Consider the following 12595-nt stretch of genomic DNA (forward strand, 5'->3'; position numbering starts at 1 on the left):
AATTGGCAGTTAGCTCCAGAGTGAGCTAATTAGTTAGGAATGACTTTTAATACTCACTACCTTTAATAGCCTACCCTTGGAGAAGAGACAGATAATGAACACTTGGAAATCTATGGTGCTGCAACTTGACCTTCATGCCATTTGGGGGAAATGAGAAAGATGACTCATAATTTATTATTTAAAGTCCTCCTTTTATAATGTGTTATTGTGAAAGATTTGACAAATAATGATTGCTCCTTTAGGAACTCTCATTTAATCAAAGAATCAGAAAACAGGAAGAATAGAAAACTTGTGTGACTAAGCAATGTTTAATCTTATTTGAAACTGGCTCCACCACCCTGGTGATAGAAAGAGAAGGTCCTATGGAGTCTTCCCATAGCAAGAAACCCGGCTTGTAACAGGGTATAATAGAGTGACACCCCACACCTGATGCCCAGTAAATGCAGAGTCTGCAAATGCCTCTCTTTTGAGGCTTTCTCAAGGTAAGTCATAAATGAAGTCTTACTAAACAAGCTGCTTGCCAACAGTTGCCCAGGCACCCCATGGGACTGCACTTCACTGAGCATCTGAAGAAAGTATTCATTGGAAATGGGCTCTCCTGGGAGACTGTCTGGATCCCGAGTGTTTGGCGTTCATGTTCCCACACCTGGCTGCTGCTTCTTGCCCTTGCTTAGCTGTAGGTGTGAGTGCTTGTTTGTTTAAACCTCTCTCAGCACTGCTTGGAAAAACAAAACAACATGGTTACTTGTCTGGGCATTGAATGTTCTTCCTGAATTTTGGTCCTGCCCATTGGCCCAGAGGCGTAATGGGTGGGGCAAGTTTCGGGGTTAGTTTGGAAAGTTTCAAGAAGAAGCTATGGGCTGGGTCTGTTAGGTTGGGATTGCTCTTGGTTTTAATCCTTTCGGAATGTCTGAGGGTCAGGAGCATTGCCATTGATGGCTATGGGAGTTGTCAGGCTGTGACTCTCTTTCTCACAGAGAATGCCAGAGGCACCCGGGAAGGCATTTGCCAGGGCTCTGACAGATGTAAAGTAAGCCTCATCCATGTTGTGTTCTCACCGGGACACCTGGAAGGTGTTCAGTGTAGAAAAGTCACGAGCTAGATGAGATACCAGCTTGATGTCAACTCCCTCCCCAACAATGGCTGCCTGTCTTCGTCTTAATGCCTGCCAGCAGGTAAAGGGCGTGTGCCCCTGGGACCTGGGTAGCAGCAGTCCTTGGGAAACCCAGGGTTTGTCATCTGTAGTCACTTGACCCTTGGTAAATTACCTAACCTTTTATTCCACATCTCAATGAGAGCAAATCCATGTAGCAGTTAGGTTGTTAGAAGAAATGATGTTGACAACCAGATGTGAAGCTCTGATATGGTTCTTTTCTGCTATCATAGCTACTGGCTCTTTAAAGAACTGGTACAATGTGGGGGGCAGAAAAACCACATCATGCAGTGATGTTGCTCAGTCAGGCATACAGCTAGAGAAGAGCTATCTCTATGCTTAGCTCCTTAGGTTTGTCCAGGGCTGCTCAGTGTGGCTGACCCTGTCTCGCTCACTCTCATGTAACCTGGCACCTACTGCAGTATCCTCTTCTTCTTGAAGGCTGTATTGCGCAGCAGTTTCCAAACTTGAGCATGCATTGGAACCCCCTGGTGTCAGTGTTAAAGCAGATTGCTGGACCCCACGCTCAGAGTCTGATTCCGTAGGTCTAGTGTGGGGCCTGAGAATTTGCACCTCTAACGTGTTCTTAGGTGCTGCTGCTGCTACTGGTCCAGGGAACATACTTAGAGAACCACTGCTCTAGTGTGCTGGAAGGAGCAGGAGCTTTGGAGTTAAGCAGATTTAAATCCAGCTGTGGCACTTACTTAATGTTGTGACCTTGAGAGATTTTTCTTAATTTCCCCAAGTCTTAGTGAACTCATCTGTAAAATGGGAATAATACTTACTTCAAGACTTTCTAGAGAATTAGATGACAGAGCACATAGAAGGTTTTTAGCAATTACCACTCTTTTTGCTATCCTGAAATGCATCGTATTTGCTCCATATGGGGAGTCACAAGAACATCTGGTCTCCTTAGCGATGTGCTGACCTTTAGGCTCTTCTTGCTAATCTATACAAGCTAATAGGAGGAGAGGAAGTGCTAACAGAAGTAGAAAGCATACTTGCCTCTGGGTGAGTGCCTAAGGGGAAGACTGAAAATGCAGATGGCTGACGTAGTTAGAATATATTAACACTTCCTGACTTGCCTGGTGGCTTACCAGCCCACACACCGTGGACTTTCAGTGAGCAGGAACAAAATCTGTGCCTGACATTCAGGTCACAAATCTCCCAACCCACAATCTGTCCTTACACCTGGGCTTTTGGAAGAAATCTTCCAATCTTGGTATTTCAGATTGGGAAACACCCAAGCTCAGGATCTCCAACCTCATCTGTATTCTTCATGTAGCATGACAATCATTTTAGTGTCCTTAGGAAACAAGTTGCCTTATTCAACTGTTCCAAGGTTTCATGATTCTCTCCAAATGCATTATCCCCTTGTCACACTAAGGATGATCCTCAAAATAGGTAACTGGTATGGAAATATATGGTAATACATAGACCAATACATACATTTTAGAAACTCCCTTTTTTTATCATATAAAGCAATATTATATGTATCATAAAACTACTTCTCTAGAGATCTGAGTAGTAGTTCTAATCATTTATGATATTGCATAATTATGCATATCATATATTCATAATTTTTGCATCTTTAGGGCTTATTTAATGTAGGTGGCTGCTATCTAAATGATGCCCTTCCCTGGGCCACCATTTGCTTTGGGAACAACATCAAACTTTTTTGATAGCATTCCTATTAAAATACTCAAGTCCAGGGGCTCTTAAACTATAACCCATTGCCTCTTTTTATAAATAAAGTTTTCTTGGAACATGACTATGTCCCTTTTTAAGTATGCAGGGACCAAATGGCACTCAAAGCCAAAAATATTGATTATTTGACCCTTTATTGACAGTTTTCAGGGGTTTCTGCCTCTAGTCAGTCAATAGGTGCAACCTGCTATCTTTTGCCACCAGAGGGCGTTGGATGTATCGCCTGGTTATCAGAGCCAGACACCAGTCTGGACAAATGGGCAAAACTCAGAGAGCCTGTCTCTTGTTCCCTACCAACAGCAAGACCTGCCCTGCCACTTGCTATGCCAACACTGGGATGCTTTGCAACAAATGCCTGGGGCCACCCCCTTCTCAGGCTGCTCAGGAGCTGTAGCACACCCTCAACACTCTCTTGGGTCCCAATGCTATTATGTTTGGGGACCCTAGTGTTATCTTACATTTCTGTTCAATTTTCTTAAAGGATGGGCTGTATGCCTGGCTAAGCAACATCATTGCATGATGTGTAGACTCCATGAATGAAACTATCTAGCATCCTGTAGGAAGAGATGCAATATTTTTTAAATGGCCAAGGCAGTACATTTAGATACTGAATGTCAGTCTTCTTTTATGGAGGAAATAAAGGCTTTCATGAGTGAATTGCTAGTTTTTATTCCCTGCTACCCACACCCACAGAATGCCTTTGCTGGACTCTGTCCTCTCCCAGACCTCACTTCCTCATCACAGCTAGCTCTTCCAGCCACTCTCTGATCCTTTTTCTCTTAGAGTTTGCTCCATCAATGATTCATTTTGTCCCATCTCAGCAGCTTCTATAAGCATGTTTAAATACCATTCTAAATGAGCAAAAAACCTTGATTACCTAGCTCAACAACCTAGAGCCACTGCACCCAGCCCTGATAGGCATTGTTTCTAAATCTTTGTGACTACTTTTACTCAACTTTAATTGTTTCAAGTATTTTCATTACAATCTTTGAATTAGGAATATAAAATTGAATTGGCAAATAGGAAAATTGTTTTTTGATTACTACGTGAAGACTTATTCTAAAGACCAATTTACTTTTTGCTTTACTTTTAACTTCTGAGTCCCTGAGAGATAGACTCTTAAGTCCCCTCCATCGTTGTCTTCCTTACTCTTCTCTGCCAAGGTTCTTAAAACAGGTGTATTCTTGTTCTCCCCGCTTCTAAGTTTCCACGCACTACCGTGAAAACTCTGGCTCCCATACACAGCATGGTGGAACTGCTCTAGCCAGGTCAGCAGACCTCTGTGGGGCCACATCCGATGGACACTGATTCAGCTCTTACCTTTCTAGAACTGTCTGCTGCATTTGACTCTGGGGAATGCTCCCTCTTTCTCGAAATTTCTACCTCAGTGCTTTTTCAACTTTTCTGACTGCAACTCAACTTTCTTGAAGGAACCTGTTATGTAGTAACCCAGTAAACACATACATGTACATAGCTGAACTTTATCCTTAACTATATGTAAGGAACTCTGATATTTCCAATTTCATTATTTTTAGTGCTAATCAAAACCAAATAAATTGATTTCACAACTCATTAACAGGTCATGTCTTGCAACTTGAACCCTTATGCTTTTGACACGCCTCTGTAATGAGTAAGGAAGTTTCTAGGAAGCTTCTTACCAGTTGATTAGCATCAAACGTATAGTTTAACCTGTAAGAAGCTGTGTTGGAGGAAACCCATTAGCTTGGATGAGAGTGGGAGGAAGGTAAAGAAAAATTAGATGTAATAGGTGTTTGTGGGTGTTGATGGGGTGAAAAAGGGCAGTGATGAGAGGAAGATTGGGTTTGTAAATAGGGCATGTAGGGAGATAAAGAGGATGATTACAAAACCAGGGGAAAGAAATTTGCCTACTTGACAGGCCTATTGTGAAAATTAACTTTCAAAGTGGAAATATTATTTTGTAGTGTGTATTGTACTTTTGGAAGAAAGAGTATATTATTATGAAATAAGAATCACATATGTTTTTTCTCCACCCAATTAAAGATTGATGGAAAAAACTTCACCCAAACTGGAGCATTTTCAGTAGAGAGCTCCATTTTCTTTGCCACTTGACAATGTATTCAGACTAGATTTCTCCACTGCATTTGTGCATCACATCTAGTCAATCACTGGAGACCTCTGCGTGTTTCTTAGGCTGACAGCATTTCAAGCAGAACAGAATCAGCCTAAGAAACTGGATTTTCCAGTACTATGGCTGAGATAAACTTGCCTGTTAACTTCTTAGATTCAGCGCAGACCCCTCTTCTGAGGATTGAATATATGTAAGGCATTGTTTCTTTGTTTGTTTGTTTGTTTGTTTTGAGACAGGGTCTCTGTCACCCAGGCTGTAGTGTGATGCTGCGATCATAGTTCACTGCAGTGAGTCACCTTGCCCAGCTAATTTAAAAAAAAAAAAAATTAGAGATGGAGTCTCACTATGTTGCCCAGTCTGGTCTTGAACTCCAGGCCTGAAGTGATCCTTCTGCTTCAGTCTCCTGAGTAGCTGGAGTTACAGGCTAGAGCCACTGCACCTGGCCCTGATAGGCATCATTTCTAAATCCTTGTGGCTACTTATTACTTTACTTTAATTGTCTCAAGTATTTTCTTTATTATCTTTGAATGAAAAACAGGGAAATTGTTTTTTGATCACTACATGAAGGCTTATTCTAAAAACCAATTTACTTTTTCTTTACTGTTTTTGTAACTTGAGTCCCTGAGAAATATACTCTGAGATGCCCATTTGGATGCAGGAGGTTTACTGAGGAATGCTCTCAACAACACTGGTAAGGAGTGAGGAAAGCAAAACTGGGCAGTGGGAAAAGTGGAACTGCGATGCAATTGCAACTGAGGCTTTGAATGGTCAATAAGGAGCTGGGGATCCCAGCTGAGGCAAGAAAGCAGGCCTTTGTACCCCACAACCAGTAATTAGACGTAGGCTGCCGCTGGAAAGGAGGTGCAAACATGGGCAAGGCAGTTTCCTTTGATAGAGGGCAGTTCCTGTGGAGGGGTTCATGAGTGAGCAATGAGCAGCCAACTCACTCAACAGCTGGGGCAATGAGTGCCTTCATTCTGAAAGGGCGATCTCAGCTGCACGCTACAATGTGCACTACAGATGTGTTAGTCACTCCAGTCATCTTCAATCTGGTTATTTCCTCAGCATGTATTACATTTCAAACAATTTCTCTTCTAAGACTTGGTTTTTTAAAAAAACTCACTTTTTGGGCCGGGCGCAGTGGCTCACGCCTGTAATCCCAGCACTTTGGGAGGCCAAGGCGGGCAGATCATGAGGTCAAGAGATTGAGACCATCCTGGCCAATGTGGTGAAACCCCGTCTCTACTAAAAATACAAAAATTAGCTGGGTGTGGTGGCGTGTGCCTGTAATCCCAGCTACTCAGGAGGCTGAGGCAGGAGAATCGCTTGCACCCAGGAGGTGGAGGTTGCAGTGAGCCAAGATTGTGCCACTGCACTTTAGCATGGCCACAGAGTGAGACTCTGTCTCGAAAAAAAGAAAAAAAAAAAAAAAAGCAGAAAACAAAAAATCACTTTCTAAACTTTAAAGTTCAAGTTGTGCAGGTACATATGCAGGTTTGTAAATAGATAACCTTGTGTCAAGGGATTTTGTTAAGATTTTATGATAAAGACACCAAAAACCATTGAAACAAAAGCAAAAATTGACAAAGGGGATCTAATTAAACTAAAGAGCTTCTGCACAGCCAAAGAAACTATCAACAGAGTAACCAGACAACCTAGAGAATGGGAGAAAATTTTTGCCAGTATGCATCTGACAAAGGTCTAATATCCAGCATCTATAAGAAACTTAAATATATTTATAAGATAAAAACAAACAACCCCATTAAAAAGTGGGCAAAGGACATGAAGAAGACACTATTTAAAAGAAAACATATATGCAGCTGACAAGCATATGAAAAAAAAAGCTCTACATCACTGATCATTAGAAATATGCAAATAGGCCGGGCGTGGTGGCTCAAGCCTGTAATCCCAGCACTTTGGGAGGCCGAGACGGGTGGATCACGAGGTCAGGAGATCGAGACCATCCTGGCTAACACGGTGAAACCCCGTCTCTACTAAAAATACAAGAAAATTAGCCGGGCGAGGTGGCGGGCGCCTGTAGTCCCAGCTACTCGGGAGGCTGAGGCAGGAGAATGGCGTGAACCCGGGGGTGGCGGAGCTTGCAGTGAGCCGAGATCGCGCCACTGCACTCCAGCCTGGGGCACAGAGCAAGACTCCGTCTCAAAAAAAAAAAAAAAAAAAAGGAAATATGCAAATAAAAACCACAATGGGATATCATTTCACACCAGTCAGAATGGCTGTTACTAAAAAGTCAAAAAGTAATCGGTGCTGGCGAGGTTGCAGAGAAGAAGGAACACTTATACGCTGTTGGTGGGAGTGTAAGTTAGTTCAACAATTGTAAAAGCTTCACTTTCTATTAGTATGTATTGTTCATGACAAGAGATTAGAAATCATTGATTTATGAAACCAAACTGTCTCCAGATGACCTAAATTATCTTGTGAGCCTGAAGTACCTAGTTTATATTTTCCCCATCTTTCTTGTTACATTGTCTCATTTCTAATCCAGTGAAGGCCTTTGCCTTTGCAGGACAAAACCCTTGATGATACATTTTGTTACTAATAGTGTTAAAATCAAAGGGCTGGAAAGGTAGGATTATTTCACTTTTTTTCAGAGAATATTTTTAGAAATTAATATTACAAGATGGCATACAGTTGACTGACATATTTCCTTAATTTCCTACATTCTCTGCTTTCCCATCATCACTGAATTAAAAAAAAATACAGTGTGTGCATTCAACATTTTGCTTGAGATATGCCAGGAGAATGGAGAAATAATCCTTTTCATTCTGCTGAAAAGTCCTGAAAAGCAAGACCTCCTTGATTTTTATCAAATGTATGTAGTTACAGTGTATGTCGAATAATGTCATATGAAATTAAGTTTTGCTTTATGTACAAAAAAGGAAATGATTCTAATCACCCCTTAGCTTTCTCCCCATCAAAAAAGCTAGCTAGTTGATTGAATACATTCATGCTATTTTCATTTCATGGCGAAAGTTATCTTGTGAACAGAAATAGCTGCTCTCCTAAGCACAATCATGTGAACCAAAGTGTCATTCACAAGCATCAGTACTTCTGCAGGGAATTCTGCTGACCACTGTCCCTATTAACCAGATTAAAATCTTCTTTATATCCTATAACAATACATTATACAAACATTGACTGCATAATGGTGCTTATGCTAGAAAATGTTTCCTCAAATCAAAATTTGAAGTGGAAGATGTGATAAGATGTTGTGAAGAAGGCCAATAGTGACCATTATAATCGAAGAGAAAATTCTCTGCAAAGTATTAGAGCTAACACTTAGAAAATAAAAGGCAGCAGTAAAACAGGTACACCCTAAATTAACAAAAAAATTGTATAGCCAGAGAAGATTGTAACCACACTGTGATATCAACCCCATCCTAATGATGCTCCAAGTTCACAATGTTTATATATTGTGCTCTGGGAAAGCATTTCCCCTAATTTAAATTCGCTTCTATTTGAAAAATTAAACTTGTCTTATATGAGCTTTGAAGCATATGAATTCTTATTTTAAGATCTCACTTTTTTGTTTTGATGTTTTAAGTTTTTGTTGTTGTTTTGTTTTTAATGTTTTACTGTGCTAATTCCATGATGTATAAATCATTTTAGGTCATTTCTAAGAGAAGAAGTGTTAGTAGATCAAGAAAGGGCTATAGAACTAAGGAAGAAGGATAGGAAGAACGGGAGGAGAAGTGAAGGAAAGGACAGAGAAACTTGGAGAACAATAAACAGCAGAAGACATCCTGGAGACCAAGATGACAAATGGTGTTAAGAAAAGAGCGGCTGTCTACCAGGTGAGGCAGTCTGGCTGGTGGAAAGAGTTCTGACCTCTGTCCAAATCGGGGCTTAGTTTCTCATTATGCAGCTGAAGTTTGTCAGTTAACTGATATTTACTGAATTCCTGTTACATGCTAGGCATTGTGGTGATAACGGTAAGACCTACAGAGTGTCCTTGACAAGTTACTTGAAAGCTTGGAACTTCTTTTCCACCATGGATATGATAGTGTTTATCGTATGGGGTTCCTAGAAGGAGTAGGAATGACAAACATGTTATATAACACTCTTAATTATGAATGGCATTTCTAATTTTATTAATGTTTTTAGTTGACAAACTTTGGCATGCTATTTGTATCTTAAGTTCAGAGATCTCACCTTTCCTCTATCCATTCCCAATTGATTATTGAATGGTCTTTAACACGTAAAGAAAAACTGTTTTGTTTGTTTGTTTGTTTTCAGTGTGTTTAGGGTGTGCATTTCCTGGCCCTTCTGCTTCCTTTTCCGGTTGAATGGGCAGATACCTCAAATATAATCTGCCCCCTAAAAGTCAAATTTTCTCTACACCCCATGTCCCAAATCTGCTTCTTTTTCTGAGTGTGTTTTCTGTGCAGTTAATAGCACTGCCACACACAGAGTTACCCCAGCCTGAAACCAGGGTCACCACCATTCCTGCCTATCCATCCTACTACCTTTACCTCCTCCACTCTCATCCCTGCCTCTCCATCTCCATCACCACATCCTGGTTCCTGCCCTCATCACCTTTCACTCAAGACCATACTCAGATATGTGGCCACCACAGGCAGATGAGATGTTTGGGGACCCTACTGACTGTTATTTTACATTAATTTTCACTTGTTTTAGATGATGGGGTTGTGTGGCAGAGAAGTGGGCAAGAAGAGCTGTTGGCATGCATGGTTTCTGTAAGACCTGGTGCCATTCCATGCTGCTCCACCTTTCCATACCCCACTTAGCACAACAAAATCCAACAATGAACTCAGACCACCCCTATACATACCTTAGAAGGCAGTTCATGATTCAAGCATGGCCCTCAGGGATCTCACCACACAGCCACTCTTGAAATGCTTGTTCCAACTTCACTTAATTCTTTCACTGGGAAGAGCCTGGGTAAGTATTTTGTTTTCTCCATCTTATAAAACTTCTAGCGGATGTGTTAACACCTGGAGCAAACTACTAACCTGCCCACTAGTATACATTCTCCCTTTTTATTCTTTTGCCATGTGTTTAAAAATCAGAGACACTGTTACTGTGAGAAGCACCATGTTTTGTTTTACAGTAAGAAAAAAACCCAAACAAAGGTGGTACATCAAAGGCTGCACCTCAGTGGAGGGGAAACAAGAAGTATGCCTGCCATCCACCAAAATGAAAAAAAAAAAAAAAAGGCTGGAAAATAACATGTCTTACACTGGTGGAGATAGGAAAAAGGAAAATTTCCCTTGAGAACTTAAACCAAGAACTGTTAGTCATTTAGATTTGTGGTCTGAATTCATACTAACTGTAGTTTTAAAAAAATCCCAAACAGAGAACTTTTTTGCAAATTTATTTGAATACTTTTATTATTTACAAATGCATTCACTTACCTATCCACAAAGATATTCATTTTAAAATCACCATCAAGAACAAAGTATCTTGAGTTACTATATCCATTTCAACATGCAGGACACTTTTATACATCATTCATGGTTGATTGTAAGAAAAAGTACTGGTTAAAAAAATGAGGGTAATTGTTTCCATTTCTTAGAGATGTTGAAAGATAAAATTTATACCATTTGATTCAGTCTTGATTTTAAGATTAAATTTTGAGACTTGATTTATACCATTTGATTTTAAGTCTTGATTATGAATGCATAGGCTATATAAATAAATTCTCTTGGCAGTTTCACCCGTCACCCAAATCATCACACACAGATAACACAAAACAGAATGCACTACCAAGAACCCTGAGCCAATTCTTCTTTCTTTTAACTTTTGAAAATATTTTAATTTACTTTCATTTATTAAAAGTATTTTAGCTAAATATCTAATTCTAGATTTAACACCATGCTCCTTCAATAGAACTTTTTTGACTAACAATTATGTCAATTTGTATTTTACATTTAATCTACAAGTTATTTTAAATGGTTTCAAATAAAATGTACACAGATATTAGTTTGATTACACTTAATCTTTACCACCTTTATTAAGGTATGATTGACAAATAAAAATTATATATATTTAAGGTACACAACCTTACATATATGTTTTGATGTATTTATATACTGTGAAATTATTACCACAATGAAACTAATTAAACTGTTGCCCAAACCACCTGCTGCTCATCAATTACCTCATTGAGTTACTCTTTTTCTTTTGGTGTGGTGGTGATATGATGTGGCTGTGTCCCCACCCAAATCTCATCTTGAATTGTAACTCCTACAATTCCCACATGTCATGGGAGGAACCCCGTGGTTGGGGGTTGAATTATGGGGGCAGGTCTTTCCTGGGCTGTTCTCATGATAGTGAATGAGTCTCACAAGATCTGATGGTTTTGAAAGTGGGAGTTTCTCTGCACAAGCTTTCTCTTTGTCTGCTGACATCCATGTAAGATATGACTTGCTCCTCCTTGCCTTCTGCCATGATTGTGAGGTTTTCCCAGCCATGTGGAACTGTGAGTTCTCAATTAAACCTCTTTCCTTTGTAAATCGCCCAGTCTTGGGTATGTCTTTATCAGCAGTGTGAAAATGGACTAATACAGGTGGGTTCATTTGAGATCTATTTTACTAACAAAGTTTAAGTATACATGAAATAATTAACTAGAGTCATTATGCTGTACATTGAGTCTCCAGCTCTTACACATCTTTTAAAAACATGTTTGTACCATTTGATCAGTAATCCCAATTTCCCCAGCCCGTAGGGGTGTCACCATTCTACTCTCTGTAGCTGTGAGTTCCATCTACTCTTTTTCAGATTCCACATAAAAGTGAGTTCATGCAATTTTGTATTTCTATGACTACCTTATTTTACTTAGTGTAAATTCCTTAAGATTTATCCATGTTTTTGCAAATGGCAGGATTTTTTTCTTTTTTAAGGCTGAGTAATATTTCATTAGCTAGAGAGATAGGTAGATAGATATAGATATACACACTTCACTTTTTAAATTCATTCATCTCTTAATGGACACCTAGGTTGTTTTCATATCTTGTCTATTATGAATAATGCTGTGATGAACATGGGAGTACAGACATCTCCTCAAGATAGTAATTTTATGTCCTTTAGGTATTGCTATGATTTGAATGTTTGTCCCCTTCAAAACTCAGCTGAAATTTATTTGGTTGCTCTTGTGGTAAGGTTAGGAGGGGAGCGCTTTGGGAAGTGACAGGACCATGAGAGCTCTGTCCTCGTGGTTGGGTTGAATGCCATTATAAAAGGGCTAGTTTGACCCCTGTTCCTGTAGTTTTTTTGTCAGGCGGAGAATTAAATTTAAAGTAGTCTCATGTTGGGAGTGTGCCTAGATTACCGGAAGAAACAGATGCAAATCAACTCTGGAAAAACACAACTTCAGTCCAGACAGAATAACTGTAAAATGAATGCTGGTTTGAGAGATGTCAAAATGTGAGTATGTATGTCTTAGAGTAGATAGTGACGGTGATGTTTCAGCTGGACCTATGGCCAAGTCGCTAGAGTCTGCATTTCCCAGTCTTCTCTGAAGCTGTGTAGGGCTGGGTCACTTACTAGGCTGAGAGCAGCCTGGGGCTCTCTGGCTGGGAACTGGTGACCATTGTAGTAAACTCCCTGGATCCAGGGTGGAAGCTCCCGGTTGGAGATAATTG

General features: G+C 40.1%; 1 long non-coding RNA gene across 1 annotated transcript in view; it reads left to right on the forward strand.

Annotated features, from left to right (window-relative positions):
• Window positions 1–880: 880 nt before the first annotated feature.
• LOC112622770 overlaps window positions 881–12595 on the forward strand; it is a 93239-nt gene continuing 81524 nt past the window's right edge. The window contains exon 1 of the long non-coding RNA XR_003119025.1: window positions 881–1175. This is a non-coding gene — a long non-coding RNA (uncharacterized LOC112622770). The remainder of the gene's footprint in view (window positions 1176–12595) is intronic.

Source organism: Theropithecus gelada, chromosome 4 (genome assembly GCF_003255815.1).
Source record: "Theropithecus gelada isolate Dixy chromosome 4, Tgel_1.0, whole genome shotgun sequence".
Lineage (NCBI taxonomy): Eukaryota > Metazoa > Chordata > Mammalia > Primates > Cercopithecidae > Theropithecus > Theropithecus gelada.